Here is a 15,337-nt window from a genome sequence, read left to right as displayed (position 1 = left end):
CAGCTGTGGTTTGAGTCGACCCAGTTGGTGGGGCCATTTCTGCTTTTACTCACTGATCCTTGGCTCCTGGAAAACCCACGTCACCCCTAGGGTAGAGTTAGAGGGCTGATTTGGGGTGTTCTTTCTTTCTGTAGCCAATGTGTGTCTGGAAAAGAATTGTCAGAGACTTCCACTAAAAATCAAAGCTTTTTCTTATTTTTCAACACTGTCTGTAATATTGTCATACGGTTTTCAGAATAAAAAGCTTAAAGCTGTACCTTTAAGCCCCGATTCTGCAGTAGGAGAGTCACATAGCCTGGGATGTTGTGCTGATTAAGAGGGTCCTTTTTTCCCAATCCTGTATTCATGGCTCCTCAGCTTTTGTGTGACAGAGCGGGGGCATTGTGTTTGGAACAGTGCATCAGTGGAGCTGCCACTGCCCGATAGATTCAGGCGTGATGGGTCTCGTGGCCACCCCACATCAACTACAATAGTTAAGCAACTGACTTCCTTGAGATATGTGGAGCAAATTTGGACTTTTGTATGTTTCAGATATTTTGCATATTTTTCATATATTTTGCAGTGATGGTGAAATCGCCTTGGCCTCTGGTTCTGGTCTCAAGACGTTAAGTGGATATGCAAGCTTGGCGTGGGGAGAACTGGGCTGTGGTCAACTGGAAAACAAGTTTTAACCACAAGCAGTCGATGGAATGAGGCAGGCTCGGGCGGTCCCTGACTTGTGGAATCAGCAACTGTCAAGAGGAGTCCACAGGGTGCTGTGGTTAATAGACATGTCCAGGCAGCCAAGGTTTCCACCCCAACCCCACTGTGTTTGCAGGGAGACGACTGCAAGTGGTCCCACTTGGTGCCACACCCTCTGTCTGACTTCAGCTGATGGCACGAGGGGCCCCGGTGGAGAGTGGGGTATGTTGGGTGGGGACCCCTGTGCTTCATCACAAGGCCTGGAGCGTGAACCCAGAGCTGGTGGGGAAAGTGAGAAAGTGAGTCTTGGGCTGAAATCTAAGAGTAATTCTTGGGGGAATCATGGGTCGATGCAAAATGAGGACTGCAGCAGGGGAGCTGCCCAGGAACCCGTAGTGGGCACCAAGGAAGGGACGTAGCAGTTTGCTGCGTGGATGCTGCTCTTTGCTCTCCACTCCCATCTGTCCCTGTCCTGGTTGATGCCCTGCAGATTGCATCCTTAACTTAACCCCTGGCTGGTACCACATCTCATAGTGGGTCTGTCCTTGAGGCTCCGGTCCCATGGGGCTGCAGGAACATAGCCCCTCTTCAGCCTTAGGGTGTCAACAGCCTCAGGTGTGTTTTCTCACACCCATCTGCATCTCCCTCCATGAAAGGTTCTGCCCTAAACATCCGAGTGGAAATCTATTTTCTGCCAGCACCACGATCAAAAGGTGCGAAAGTATTTTGCATCACACCAAAGTGGAACGGGCTTCCTGATGGGCTCTTGCAGCTAGATATGCTCAAGGCTGACGTGGGCGGTGTGTCAGCTCAGGAAGCTGATGCCAAGATGGGAGATTTAGAGGAGAGCCACTTGTCTGTGGAGGAGATGGGGTTGAGGGGCCTGTGTAACATGACTCTGACACCTGTGAAAGAAGGGAGGCTTGGGGACAGGCACCCCTTCCGCTGCCTCACCTTGTAGCCCTTGCATTTCTGCAAACCTGCTTCTTAGCACAGCAGTAAACACGGCTCCTTCACCCTGTTGGACTGGAGATGTGGCCCCTGGGAGATGGTCTCTGCAGAGACCCTGAGGTCTTAGCTGCAACTTCCTACTGGTAAGACTATCCTTCTCTCTTCAAGCTCGCCATCACCTGCCACATGTTTTGTGCTATTTTATTCTTTTAAGGTAAAATCTGTAGGGTGACAAAGCAGAGGTCCTCCAGGCATTTTGTCCAAACATGGTTCTGCTGCCTGGGAGAGGGGGTCAGCTCCCTGGAGTGCAGACTCCCCAGCCCTCATTTCAGGAGGAAGAACCTTAGCATCCACTGGAAGACGAGCCCCAGTGTCATGTCGGTCTCAGCACACTGCGAAGGCTCTGGCCAGCTCATCGTCATACTGGCACCTCGGCTCCTAGACAAGCAGGTTCCAGAGTCATAGCCCCACCCACCTGAGGATGGGCTGGTTCAGGCAAGGCTGGTGGGTGAGCACCCACCTCCCATGGCCCGTCATGAAACTCAGAGTGCGCAAGTTGCATGGACTGAGTGACACCCCAGAATCCCTGGATATACCTGGAGGAGGTTCTTGTTAGGGGGAGTCCCTGGTCGTGGCCATGTTGTTGGGGTTTCTGGCTCTGGCCATTTCTGTGGCCCATTCTTGTTTGGTGGTGTTTTTGTGAAGCTACACTTTAGCCCATTATGTTTCTTTCTCTCCAGTTCACGTCCTTGGACCTTTCCCTTAAAATAGCTGTCCGTTAGTGCCCCTTCTAGATCCTGAGTGTGGAGAGCCTGTCCTCGCGATGGGAGTGGATTCCTTCAGTCTCCTCTGACCTTGCTGTCCTTCTGCCAACAACCGCACTGACGACAGAGCACAGATGCACAGACCATGCGAAGCTCGTGTGGCCGACTAGAGACAGCTGGACGCTCTGCTGCTCTTTCCAGTGACAGGTGTGGTCTGGTTCCCTGCCCTCCACTCCAGGCTGCTGGGCCCACAGACAGCAGCGAGTGTTTAAGCATGCTTTAAGTGTGTGTTAGGCGCATTCTACACATTTCGCATTATTCAAATGAGAGGCAGCTGGCATCCAGGGCAGGCCTCTTGCTGTGGAAATGTGTCAGAGAAAGTGACAGAATTGAATTCGGAGAAATAGGGTTTGCACAGCCTCCCTCAAGGTGAAGCACAATGGAGGGCCCCTCCCCCACCCTCCCAGGGGTCCCCAAGGACTCAGATGTCATTTGGGGGGGACAGACACTGAGGTCCTTTTCCAGGGAAGAGAGTGGGGACTCTGGAAGATTCCTGCTCAGATGCAATCTGTCCTGGGAAGAAGCTCTTGTCTCCCGCACACCGGGACTACTGGGGAAGGGGGGTCCAGAGGTGATGCCCTCTGTGTCTGGCTGAGGGCTCATCACAGGTCTGCATTAGCTGAAACACACCTCATCTCAGGGGCTTATAAGGTGGGTTTCATCACAGATCCCACCCCCACCCCACCCCCTGCCAAAAGCTACCTGCTTCTGAAGGAAGAAATCATTCTTTCCCTGGAGACTGGCTGGTCTCTGAACTCCATCATCACCATGTCCCTTCACCAAGAGCACTCTCTCTGCACCGGTGCCCTGACACCAGGATCCCTCTGCACGCTCAGGGACCACCCCTTCCTCCCTGCCCCCACTGCACTGCAGTCAGGGCGGAAGGGCTGGCCTGGGGCCCCGGGTGCGGTGGCCTCCCAGCACAAAGAGCCTTTCCTCTGACAGCCGTCGTGGCTCAGGGTCATCGTCCATCAGGCCCACACCTGCCCCAGCACTGTTCCCTCTGATCCTTTCCTGGGGAGTTTCTCTGAAGGATGACAGGAAGGGAGGGGACGGAGGTGACCCTGCACGGAGGCCAGTCCCAACAAAACAGCAACATAGACTTGGCGCAGAGCTGCCAGAGGAGTCAAGCCAAGCATCCCAGGGCAGCCTCAGGGGTCATGGGCACCCAGGCTGGGGTCGGGCTCTGGACTATGTGGTCCACCTGAAAAGACGTGCAAGGGCTGGAAGCCAAGTCCCTCCCAACTGCTCTTCACTGCCTCCCCTCTGGGGCTCTGACAATCCCACATGGCTGCCCTGGCTCCTCTAGTAGGGCCCTAATCAAGGGATGTCCTGGTCCTAGCAGGGCTCCTCCTGCCCAGAATAGCGCCTGGGCTGCCCGTGAAGACCAGCCCTGGCAGCGTCTCCTCACCCAGTCCAGACTCCTTTCACTGTGTGGGTGAATCATCACCAGAAACTCCAGAACCAACAATGGAGCAACACCCTGAGTCTGCTGGTGTGCTGGGAGGGAGGTTGGGGGAGAAGGATTGAAAGCCATGTGGGGAGGGGGGCAGTTCTCATTTTCTCGAGCAGTTTCTGGGGTGCTGTCCAGGAGCAGAGCCTTAGCAAGGAAGCTGTTCTACCTCCCTTGCCACTGGGATTGGGCCAAGTTAGAGTCCGAGGCCAAAGGCAGCACCCAGAAGGGAACCAGATGGGGGGTGGGATTCAGGGGCTGGATGGATGCACAAATCAGAAAGAAAGACTGGTTGAGAACAGGCTCAGCCCTAACCAGTCCCAGAAATGGGGAACCTTGCCTTGTCCTTGGGGGTGCCCTGAGAGTGGGCCCCTGGACTCTGAGATCCCATTTCACCAGGTTTGCGGGGGTGAAAGAACTGGTTTATGGGAACCTACTGTGTGCCATGTCTGAGCCACCAGAACTTCCCTGGTGGCTCAGACTGTAAAGCATCTGCTTAAAATGAGGGAGATCCGGGTTTGATCCCTGGGTCGGGAAGATCCTCTGGAGAAGGAAATGGCACCCCACTCCAGTACTCTTGCCTGGAAGATCCCATGGATGGAGGAGCGTGGTAGGCTACAGTCCATGGGGTCGCAAAGAGTCGGACACGACTGAGCGACTTCACTTCACTCATTGCATGCCCTGGGCAGTTCATGTGTGACACATGTGACACAGTGGTCAAGATGGATCATCACGGTTGGCATCAGAGTCCTTGTAGGGGAGAATGTTCTTTGTTGAGGAAATGCTTGGATCAAGGCTGAAATCACCTCTTTTTCAGTGCTGCTGTGATTTATAAGAAACACATGTTTGGTCTTTATCCCCCTCCTGGCCCAGGGCTCCTAACCCATGAAATTTCCTAAGAGACAAGAGCAATAAAGGTGTCACATTAATAAGGTGACTTTTGGAAATGTCTAAGGATGGAGACCCAACCATGTGATTGGGTCCCACCCTGTCATCAGAGGTTTGAACTTTCAGTCCTGAACTCCTATCTCTGACCTCAAGGAGGGAAGAGGGGCTGGAGGTTGAATCCATCAACAGATGCCCAATGACTTAACAGATCATGACTGTAAAATGAATCCTCCTTAGAAACCCCAGCTTCCCTGGTGGCTCAATGGTGAAGAACCCGCCTGCCAATGCAGCAGATGAGAGTTTGACCCTTGCTTTGGGAAGATCCCCTGGAGGAGGATATCGCACCCCACTCCAATATTCTTGCCTAGAGAATCCTTTGGACAGAGGAGCCTGGTGGGCTACAGTCCATGGGGCTGCAAAGAGTCAGACACAACTGAGCGACTGAGCACACAGCACCATAAAAACCAGGACTCAGAGAGCTTCTGGGCTGGTGAACACGTGGAGATTTGGGAAGAGTGCTGAGCCTGGAGAGGGCTTGGTACCCCTTCACCACACCCCACCCTGGGCATCTCGTCCATCTGGTTGTTCCTGAGTTACATCCTTTCATAATACACTGATCATCTAGTAGGTCAAAGTCTTCCTTGACTTCTGTAAGCCACTCTAACAAAGTAATCAAACACAAAGAGGGGGTCATGGGAATCTCTGATCTAGAGCTAGTTGGCGCAGAGCACAATTGATAACCTGGTCTTGAGACTGGTGTCCGAAGTTGGGTGGGGGTGATAAGTGGAGGGTGGAGTCAGGAGAACTGAGCTTATATCTGTGAGAATTGAGTTGAACGTGGGACACCCAGCTGGGGTCAGAGAATCGACTGGATGTGTGGGAAGAAACCCCCACATTGGAACTGGGCACAGGACATTAGTCCCCCTCCCCAAGGGCTGAGGGTCTGCTGATTCTAAGGCTTTTCGCCCAGGGAGAGGAGTCAGGAAGGGTGGGGTGAGGGGAAAAGGGAGGGCTGGGTGGGAGGGGCCAGAGAGACAATTTCTGAGTTCCAGCAGTGAGGCCCCAAACCTTTCCAGAGTCCTTGAAAACGTTGTCTAAAGACCACAGCAATGGTCCATAAGTACTTGAAGAGGTCCTCAGTTTCCCCTGACATTGGGGAAATGCAGTTAAATCACAAAGAAGTTGCCCACCTCCTGCTGCAGGCCTGGCTTCAGCCCACCCCCACCCCCAGCAAAGGAGCCTCCTCGCAGCCTCAGCCCAGGCCTGACCCCGATAGCACTGATCAGTAGCGCCCACCGTCAACACTCTCCCAGCTGGGCAGAGCTCCTCACAGAAGCATGGTGGCCACAGTGTCCCAGGACCGGGAGGTGAGGCTGTGGTGCTGACCAGGGTCCCCTGGATCCATGTTCCAGGCCCAGCGTGAGCCACCTGGTTCTCCTGGGACTCCAGAGTGTCTGGTGAGCGTAGTACCAGTGAGGTGGACTTTGTGTCTGGCTGAGTGAGATGGGGGTTGAAATCAGACTTATAAACATTCGAGAAAATAAAGACTGTGTATTGGTTTGTGCGTGCGTGCTCTGTCGCTTCAGTCATGTCTGACTCTTTGTGACCCCGTGGACTGTAGCCCGCCAGGTTCTTCTGTCCATGGGATTCTCCAGGCAGGAATACTGGAACGGGTTGCCACGCTCTGCTCCAGAGATCTTCCCGACCCAGGGATTGAACCCACGTCTCCTGCACTGCAGGTGGATTCTTTACCATTGAGCCACCGGGGAAGCCCTGAATTTGTTTGCAATGAGTAGAACTATCTTGAGTACAGACACAAACAGGCGGCCTCCAAGGAAGGGAGCTGGGTGTTAGGGAGCTGGAGAGGCAGTTTGCCCTGTGTGGTATTTTGAGCATTCTGCCCTGTAAATACATCACCTATGACAAGACCAATGCCGTTAAAGTGAAAACACAAAGAAACCTGACTTTTCCTTCACATGCACGTTTTGGGAGTCAGATGCCAGCCACGCGAAGCCTGGGACCTTCAGATGCCTGCTGGAGGAGCTACCAGAGCACCTCAGGAAACCCTTTCTTTTCCTTTTCTGTGTTTGCAGCCACACAGAACCTTGTGCCTTACACAAAATGGGTGGCATTCAGTCACAGATGTGGGATGTACATAAAATCCGGGCATCACTCATCTCCTGGGGAGTGGGACCCCTCAGCAGGGGGCACACCTGCAGGAACCAGGAAAGAAGCCTTTTCTAGTTGAGTGACTCTCCCACAGATTTCACGAAGATTCCCCAGCGCCTCCCCCGGCCCCCTCCCCCCCACCCCTGTCACTGGCGCTAACACCTGAGTGCGGGGAGAGGTGGGAGGGGAGAAGGACAGACAACAAAGGGTTGTAGGCGAGGGTGGGTGAGTCTCTTAGGGACGCAGACTTGGAGCAGGCAGGTGGATGCTGTGCAGAGCTCCTGGGGCAGAGGGGGCATGGAGCTCGGGAGGCAGTGCCTGTCTGGGGCGGGAGGGTGGACAGAGAGGCCTGGGGCCTAAGCCTCAGCTGTGGTGGGGAGACAGTGGGTGGGGTGAGAGGGTGGGGGACACAGGGGCCATGATGAGCGTGCTGGGAGGGCAGGACGGCTGTGAGCCGCAGGTAGAGGCCCACGCGCCCGCTCACTTCATCTGCCCTCGACTTGTTCGGGACTGAAGGGGAAATAGAACAACTTCATGAGGGCTACCAGGAGCCATGTGCACCATCTGGGCCAGCCCACAATGACTCCTGCTTTGTCATTTACCGAAAATGCTGCAACAAATAAAATTCTCCGGAAATTAGAAGTGGGGTCCACCCAGGATTCTATACTTTCTCATGACGATAATCCATAATTGAATAATTCTTGTGTTTGATAATTATCAGGGAAATTTATTTAAAAATTTTTTATTATATATATATAATAAAAATACATACATATATGTATATGTATATAGCTGAAGTCTAGTTGATCTACAACGGTGTATTAGTTTCAGGTGTAGAGCAGTGATTCACCTATACACAGACACACACATATTGTTTTTCAGATTCTGTGAAATGTATTTTTGAATTACTGAGGCAGCTCTAACAAATTTTACACAAATTTTCTTGAGTTAGTTTTCAGTTAACTAGACTGAGTTTGTTGGAGCTTCCTAGATGATGGATGGATGAAGCTTTGCTATGTTGTCCCAAGCAGCACGACTCACTCATCTGCTTCTAACTTTAGAGCAGGTCAGCTGTTTCTTAAAAAGCTGGAAGTCAGTATTTTCAAACTGCAGGCTGGATGGTCTCCTCATAGCTCTTCAGCTCTGCTCTGGGTGATGCATATGCAGACACGGAGCAAAGGCGAGGCCAGGGCTGTGTTGTGGCCTGCTCCCAGGGAGGTGCTGGCCAGTAGGAAGATAATATGAGCCACACAAGTAATGTTACCCTTTTTGGTAGGCCTATTAAAAGCACAAAGAAAGAGGTAGGATCAATTCTAATAATTTGTTGTTGTTCAGTTGCTACGTCATGTCCAACTCTTTGCAACCCCATGGACTATAACACACCAGGCTCCCCTGTCCTTCACTATCTCCAGGAATTTGCTTAAATTCAAGTCCATTGAATCAGTGATGCTATCCAACCATCTCATCCTCTGCCACCTGCTTCTCCTTTTGTCCTCAATCTTTCCCAGCATCAGGGTCTTTTCCGATGAGTTGGCTCTTTGTCTCAGGTGGCCAATTCTAATGATATATTTTACTTAATCCCGTACATCTCAAGTATTGTCATTTCAACATGTAGTCAAAGAAAATGAGATATTTCACACCCTTTCCCCACACAGACCTCTGAACCCAGCATGTGCTTTACACGAAGGCACATTTTGGAAGAGTGTCTACAGGTAGAATGTGTGTCCACATGTGTTCACACACGGGACCACATTGGACAGCACACTTCACAGTGGTGTGAAACTCATCTTTGCTACTGAGTCTCTCATCAGCTTTCTGCTTCTTTCCTGGTTGGAAACACTGTTGGAGGTTTCTCCACATGGCGGGCCAAAAAGGTGTCGTGGGGTGGGGTTCTGTCTATATGTGAATGTGCATGGGTATTGTGGGTACATGCATGTGTATATATGCATGTGTGCATGTACCTGTGTATGACTGTGTGTGTGTGAGTGTGCTCAGTCATGTCCGACTCTTTGCAACCCCATAAACTGTAGCCCACCAGGCTCCTCTATCCATGGGATTCTCCAGGCAAGAATACTGTAGTGGATTGCCCTGTCCTCCTCCAGGGGATCTTCCCGACCCAGGGATCAAAACTTTGTCTCTTGTGTCTCCTGCATTGGCAGGTGGAATCTTTCTTTTTTTCTTTTGTTGTATTTTACTTTTATATTTGTACCAGTAGAAAAATAATTATTTGTACCAGTAGAAAAGCAGAAACATTACTTTGCCGACAAAGGTCTATCTAGTCAAGGCTATGGTTTTTCCAGTACTCATGTATGTATGTAAGAGTTGGACCACAAAGAAAGCTGAGCGCTGAAGAATTGATGCTTTTGTTTTTTTTTTTTTTTTGCAAAGTTGTCACAGATCATATTTAATAACATGTCTAGTTCTATACAAGAAAATATTTTTAAGACCTTACTGCAATAAAATTTTCCAACCAAAACAAAAATATTAAATAATTTATGAGACATCATAAAACCTATCTGTGTGACAAATCAGGCAGAATTCTGTGCTAGAAACAGAATGAGGGAAAATCTAAATAAGACCCAAAAGTCAGAAAATTTCTCATTAATGGAGGTTTAATTTTGTTAAAGACCAGGAGTCTTTAGGCATCAGAAAATAAGTTTGCTTATAAAAATAAAAAATTCCACAAACATTAGAAACATACTTTTCTACCTCAGCACAAAATTTTTTGCCCTTTACAATTCAGAAGACTTCTAGTCATATCAAATATCTGAACCATGTCTTAGTCTTAACCAATATCATCTTTCCGATACTGAGTCTGTTGCATAATTATTTTTCCCCAATGAACCTAGGGCCTATGCACATTTCAATAAAAACTGGTTTTAGAAACACTTTATTCATGAATAATTCAACACCTGTATCTTGAAGCTTACATTTCCAGGCCTGCAAAGTGCAGAACAGATACCAACCAACCAGGCCTGCCTCCAGAGACCGCAGCATCTAGAATACAGCAAGTCAAGTGCTGGTTCTCAATCACTATGAGCCTTCTCCTTTCAAGATATGCATAGATACTGATGCCCTCACTAAGGGCAAACATAATCTTCCCTATGTATATCTTTCTTTAAGGGGAATTCTGAAAACCGTATGCTGACAACGCCTATGCTGTGCTTTCTCTGATCATCTTTGGCTCCTCATAACACTGTCAAGTGTTCTGTTTTCCCTTCAGTTCTCTCCATAGCCTCTGCAGTTTTGTCTAACCAGTTTGGCCTTTTCTGTGACACTCCTGTTACAAGTTTCTGCTTGCCTTCCCTTTTGTTTCTTTCCTTCTTGCTAGAAGCCTGGTCATCTGGGCTTCCCCATTTTCCTTTCCTAGCTTCTTATTCACCCCACAACTATAATCTTAATGCTTCCTTAAATGTTGGGTCTTCATTATGTATAACCAACCAGAATTTAAATTAGCATTTCTATGAGCGCTGTTGTGAACTTTCAGATGTTCTTCTTTACACTGTCTCCCTGAAGGCTATTTACGATTATCCTCAAGAAGATGATGGTTTCTTGAGGATTCCTATTTTAAAGGTTGTTTTAAAAGAGATCAATAAAGGAATGCATAGTTCAGCAACTGATGCTTCTACTTATTCTTAATTCTCATCATTACAAGTACTGGAGTCTGCAAGATCATCTCTAAAACTCTTCGGTGTGGGATACCAACCAGTTTTACCCATAAGGGCTAGATTGAAAATGCAATTTTGGGCTCTTTGATGTCAAATTAAAATTTATAAGAACTCAAGAAGTCTAAAACTTTAAAACAAGCTAAATGATAAGACAGTTATTCATTGATATGATCCTTTATCATAAATGATATATAAGGAGGAAATCAACTATGTTTGTGTCTGTGAGTCAGATGCTAACAAGCCAACCGTCATGTGTGGATCCATAATCTTTTTTACATTTTTAACTCAGGGACAAGAAGGAAGCTTCAGTAAATTTTAATTTTCCAGATGTTCTCAGAAAGAATGACCAGAAGCACCCTCAGGTTATAAGACACAGATGGTTGATCCATTCACCCCTGATGAACTACCTGTGTGTGCAGCGAGGCAGCAATGAAAGACTGATCCTCTGTGGTCATGGTGCCCTAGGCCTGGATGCGTTCTCTCCTCACGTGAAGTGTGAACAAGCATGGACAGACAGTCACCTTTCATTATGTCATCAATTACTGGTGTTTTCATAGGATTTCAAATGCCTGATTCCAATTTTACAATAATAACATTACCAATATTTACTCTGGAAGGGGGTTTTATGTTCCAAGCAGCGGATATTAACAATGTCCAACACGATCTCTAGGAATTATTCGCAGTTCTGAACCGTGCTTTAGAAAAACATTTCCAGCAGTCTGTGCAGGGTTTATTCCTATTCCATCATTGTTAATAATTGCACTTGTTGCTGCAGGAACTTTAAATTCTTCTGCTGCAAACTTTAAGACAGCTGTGAAAGGTGTACTTTCGGGAACACAGTACTTTGTATGGCAGCCGTGGGTCCGACGTCAGTGTGATCTTAAAAGAAACTTTCGACATGGTGCCGCCGTTCGAGACCGAAACCTCGCAGCAAACCCGTGAGGAAGCTCCACTTCCGGCTCGGCCGAATTGATGCTTTTGAATTGTGGTGTTGGAAAAGACTCTTGAGAGGCCCTTGGACTGCAAGGAGATCAAATCAGTCAGTCCTAAAGGAAATCAGTCCTGATTGTTCATTGGAAGGACTGATGCTGAAGCTGAAGTTCCAATACTTTGGCCACTTGATGTGAAGAACTGACTCATTTGAAAAGACCCTGATGCTGGGAAAGATTGAAGGCAGGAGGAGAAGGGGACAACAGAGGATGAGGTACTTGGATGGCATCACCAACTCAATGGACATGGGTTTGAGCAAGCTTCAGGAGTTGGTGATGGACAGGGAAGCCTGGCATGCTGCAGTCCATGGGGTCGCAAAGAGTCAGACATGACTGAGCGACTGAACTGAACTGAACTGAACTGAATTCAGAAAGGGGGAGAGTACTACTTCTTTTACTTAATTAATTTGTTTTGAAATGGGAAAATATCTACCTACAATCAGTCTATGACAGCCATCAATAATAGTTTCACAGTAACTCATAAATGAATTTTAATAAAACTGGAATATCTCTGAAAGGTATATTTTAGGCAAATAGCAAATTGTATCACTGATGCATTGGCAGACAAATTCTTTATCACTGTGCCATCTGGGAAGCCCCATGTATGTGTATGTGTGTATATATATATATTAATATATATATGTGCATATGTGTGTGTTTAGCAACTCTCGCCATAGGAGGCAGGATTATGAGGGCAAATCCCTGAGTGTGGGGAACTACCATGATAGAAAGTGGGGTGGAGGGATGTCCCTGGTGGTCCAGTGGTTAGGACTCTGAGCTCCCAGTGCAGGGGACCAAGGTGTGATCCCCGGTCAGGGGACTAGATCCCACTAAGAGTTCCAGTGCTGCAACTAAAGATCTGGCACAGCCAAATAAGTAAATTTGGGAAAAAAGTGTGGTGGAGGGAACGCCCACAACACATGATGCCATGCACGGTGACTGCAGAGAGTGTGGGCAGGGTTGCAGGGTCACATGAGTGAGGGGAAGCACCCAGATCGGGCAGCAGTTGTGGGGAGAAGCTGAGGCTGGAGCTGGGAGACCACGCGGGGAGGTTCCTGGGCAGCCTGGCCAGCCCGGGTCTTGAGACCATGGGGAGGAGCTGGTAGGGGAGTGCTGGTTGAGAGCGTGGTGGGTGCAGAGCAGATGGCTGGGTTTGGCCTTGAGGAGGGTGACCCAGTCTGCACAGACTTTCTCCAGACACCCACACTGTGTCCTCAGCTGGAGGAGGGATGGAGGCTCCATCAGCAAAGAGGAGGGCAGGAGCTGTGGGTGGGAGGGAACTTTGCCCGAACTCCTGCTCCTCAATGATGTGACTTCGATTTGATTTAAAGGTCACGTCAGATTTCTTTTAACAAGTGGAGATTAATTCTTGTTCGTTTACTTAGCATCCTGGCCTTCGTTATCAGCACACCTTCCTTTGACATTTCCTAAGGTCAGATGAATCTCTGAACCTTCTCGGGTAGTTCAAAGGCTTTTTCAGATGTGGGTGCACGGCTGTATTCTCTTCCCTCATCTGCATCACTGTGTAAATAGGGTCGTGCAATCACATTGGGTAGGATTTGTTTGAAGTCCATGATGGATGACTTCATCCACTCTGCTGTCCTTTAAGAAGTGCTGTTGGTCAGTCTGAGAGGCCTCTCGTGCCGGGTCCTCGGGGATCGAGCCTGGTCCCTCTAGGTCAGCTCAGTGGGAGTCGCCCCTGGTGTGCGGGGGCCTTCCCCTTGCTGTCCGGTCCCCCCTCTCTAAGGCGCTCATGCTACTTCCCCTCTGGAGGGCTCACCACCACAGGAGCTTGGGCATCTTACTCAGACTCCCTAAGACCTTGGTTTCTGTGATGGTGAGCTTGCAGATAATAGCCCTGGATTGATCATGCCAGAACATTCCGTGGAAGATCCCATCAGGCCCTCAAGGCGACTGCATGTGTAGAAGCTCCATCTCTGCTAAGGGTGAGGACGATGGGGGATGGAGATTTACAGATCCTCCTCCAGCTCCTATGAAACCTCTCATCTTTTGTGATTTTTCTTCATTTCAGATGGAAACGCGCAAACACATTTAAATGGGAGGAGGATGCTTAAAAGTTCCCATCACAGCTCAGCGTGAGTGCAGGTTTGAGACCTTACTCTGCTCACCACCCTTTGACCTTGGGCCACCTGTATCCCAAGGACATTCTAACCTCTCTAAACCTTGGGTCCCTGGCATGGGGCCTGGAATGCTCACTGTCCACACCCAGCTGTTAGGTTGTGAGACCGGCTGCTCCCTGCCTTTGCCAACACTCCAACATCCCGTCATCTCATTGCCCTGCCTGGGTAACTCTTCTTGGAGATAAATGTATCAGTGTGTGTCTGTTGGGGCTGCTATAACAAAGGACTGCAGACTGGGACTCAGATAATAGGAATTATCTCTCAGTTCTGATAAAATCTATAGTTGAGATAAATGAAGCAAAGATACTGAAAACAACAAAAGAAATCAATAAACCCAAGATCTGGGTCTTTGAAAAGATCCACAAAATCGACAAACCTTTACCTGAATTGATTAAGAAGAAAAAGCAAAGACTTGAATTACTAAAACCAGAAGTTAATGTGGGGACATTATACCATTCCACAGATATGAGATTATAAGAGAGTTTTATGAACGTTTGTACACCAACCAATTGGATAATCTAGATGAGATGGACAAATTCCTGGAAACACAAACCTATCGGGCATGAATCCAAGACATAGAGCATTTGAATAGACCTATTCATAGTAAGATGATTGCGTCTATAAGCAAACATCTTCTACTAGGAAAAGCTCTGGCCCATTAGGTTTTACTGATGAAATTTCAAAAATTTGTTATGAACCAAGTTAAAACCACTTGTTAAAAACCAAATTGGCAGCTGGGGAGAGAGATTCAGGTTAGGAATTGAGAGGAGAGTGGTCTGTGAAGGCAGGAACCAGGTGGGAACTAGCAGAAAGTCCGAATCTGTATCTTGAATCCACCTCTCAGTCCTGGGACAGGCTGCTCCAGCGAGACAGCTGTGTCCCATCTCGATAGCCTGCTCCACCTGCTTGCGGATGTTCCTGTGGTGAAGATGCCATGTCGGGCAGAGCTGACTGCCTGATGGTATCTGGGCACCACCAGCAGGGACTCTGAGTCGCCGCTGGGCCCGGAGGAAGGTCCCAGGGCACGGGAGCGGGGCTCGGGCCCAGCACCTCACGTCTCTGGAAAGAAGACATGACGTCACCCAGCCCAGCTGTTGCTGCAGAAGTTTTCCTGCTGATCAAGGTGCTCAGTCCTGACACCAGGGAAACACATGATGCTGCAAAGCAAGCCTGAGAATGAACCACTGGGTGTCCGTTCTCTGTGGGGGCCCCCCTTGACGCGGTGCCCCACTGCATGGGCTACATCCGGGAACAGGGTCTGGCTTTGGTAATGGAGCTTGGGGACCTCAGGCTGCAAAACACAGATTTCCAGGTGGTTGTGTTTTGTTTTCCTAAATCTCTTGATGGCATTGGCAGAAGCATTGCGGCCCAGGAACAGCATAGAAGACACAGTGTCCCTTGTTCCCACCAACTCTCAACCCCACCTGACCCCTCAGCTGGAGTGTGAGTGGGGAGACGCTTTCTCATTTCCCCTTGGGGGGAGAGAAACACAGGGATGGAAAACACTCGAGGCTTTCTGACTCCAGACGTGGCCTCCGAGGGGCCCTGAGACAGGTGGGTTAGTGCCAGACAA

The 15,337-nt window shown here is 49.1% G+C and overlaps 1 pseudogene across 1 annotated transcript; it reads right to left on the bottom strand.

Moving 5' to 3' along the window:
• Positions 1-9,560: 9,560 nt before the first annotated feature.
• Positions 9,561-11,582, bottom strand: LOC122448657 (annotated as a pseudogene). Its single transcript, XR_006271715.1, has one exon. The product of XR_006271715.1 is annotated as a ubiquitin-fold modifier 1-like (transcript).
• Positions 11,583-15,337: the final 3,755 nt, after the last annotated feature.

Source organism: Cervus canadensis, chromosome 10 (assembly GCF_019320065.1).
Source record: "Cervus canadensis isolate Bull #8, Minnesota chromosome 10, ASM1932006v1, whole genome shotgun sequence".
Classification (NCBI taxonomy): domain Eukaryota; kingdom Metazoa; phylum Chordata; class Mammalia; order Artiodactyla; family Cervidae; genus Cervus; species Cervus canadensis.
Note: the sequence above shows the minus strand (reverse complement) of the source record. Positions and strands in the feature narration are given on the sequence as shown.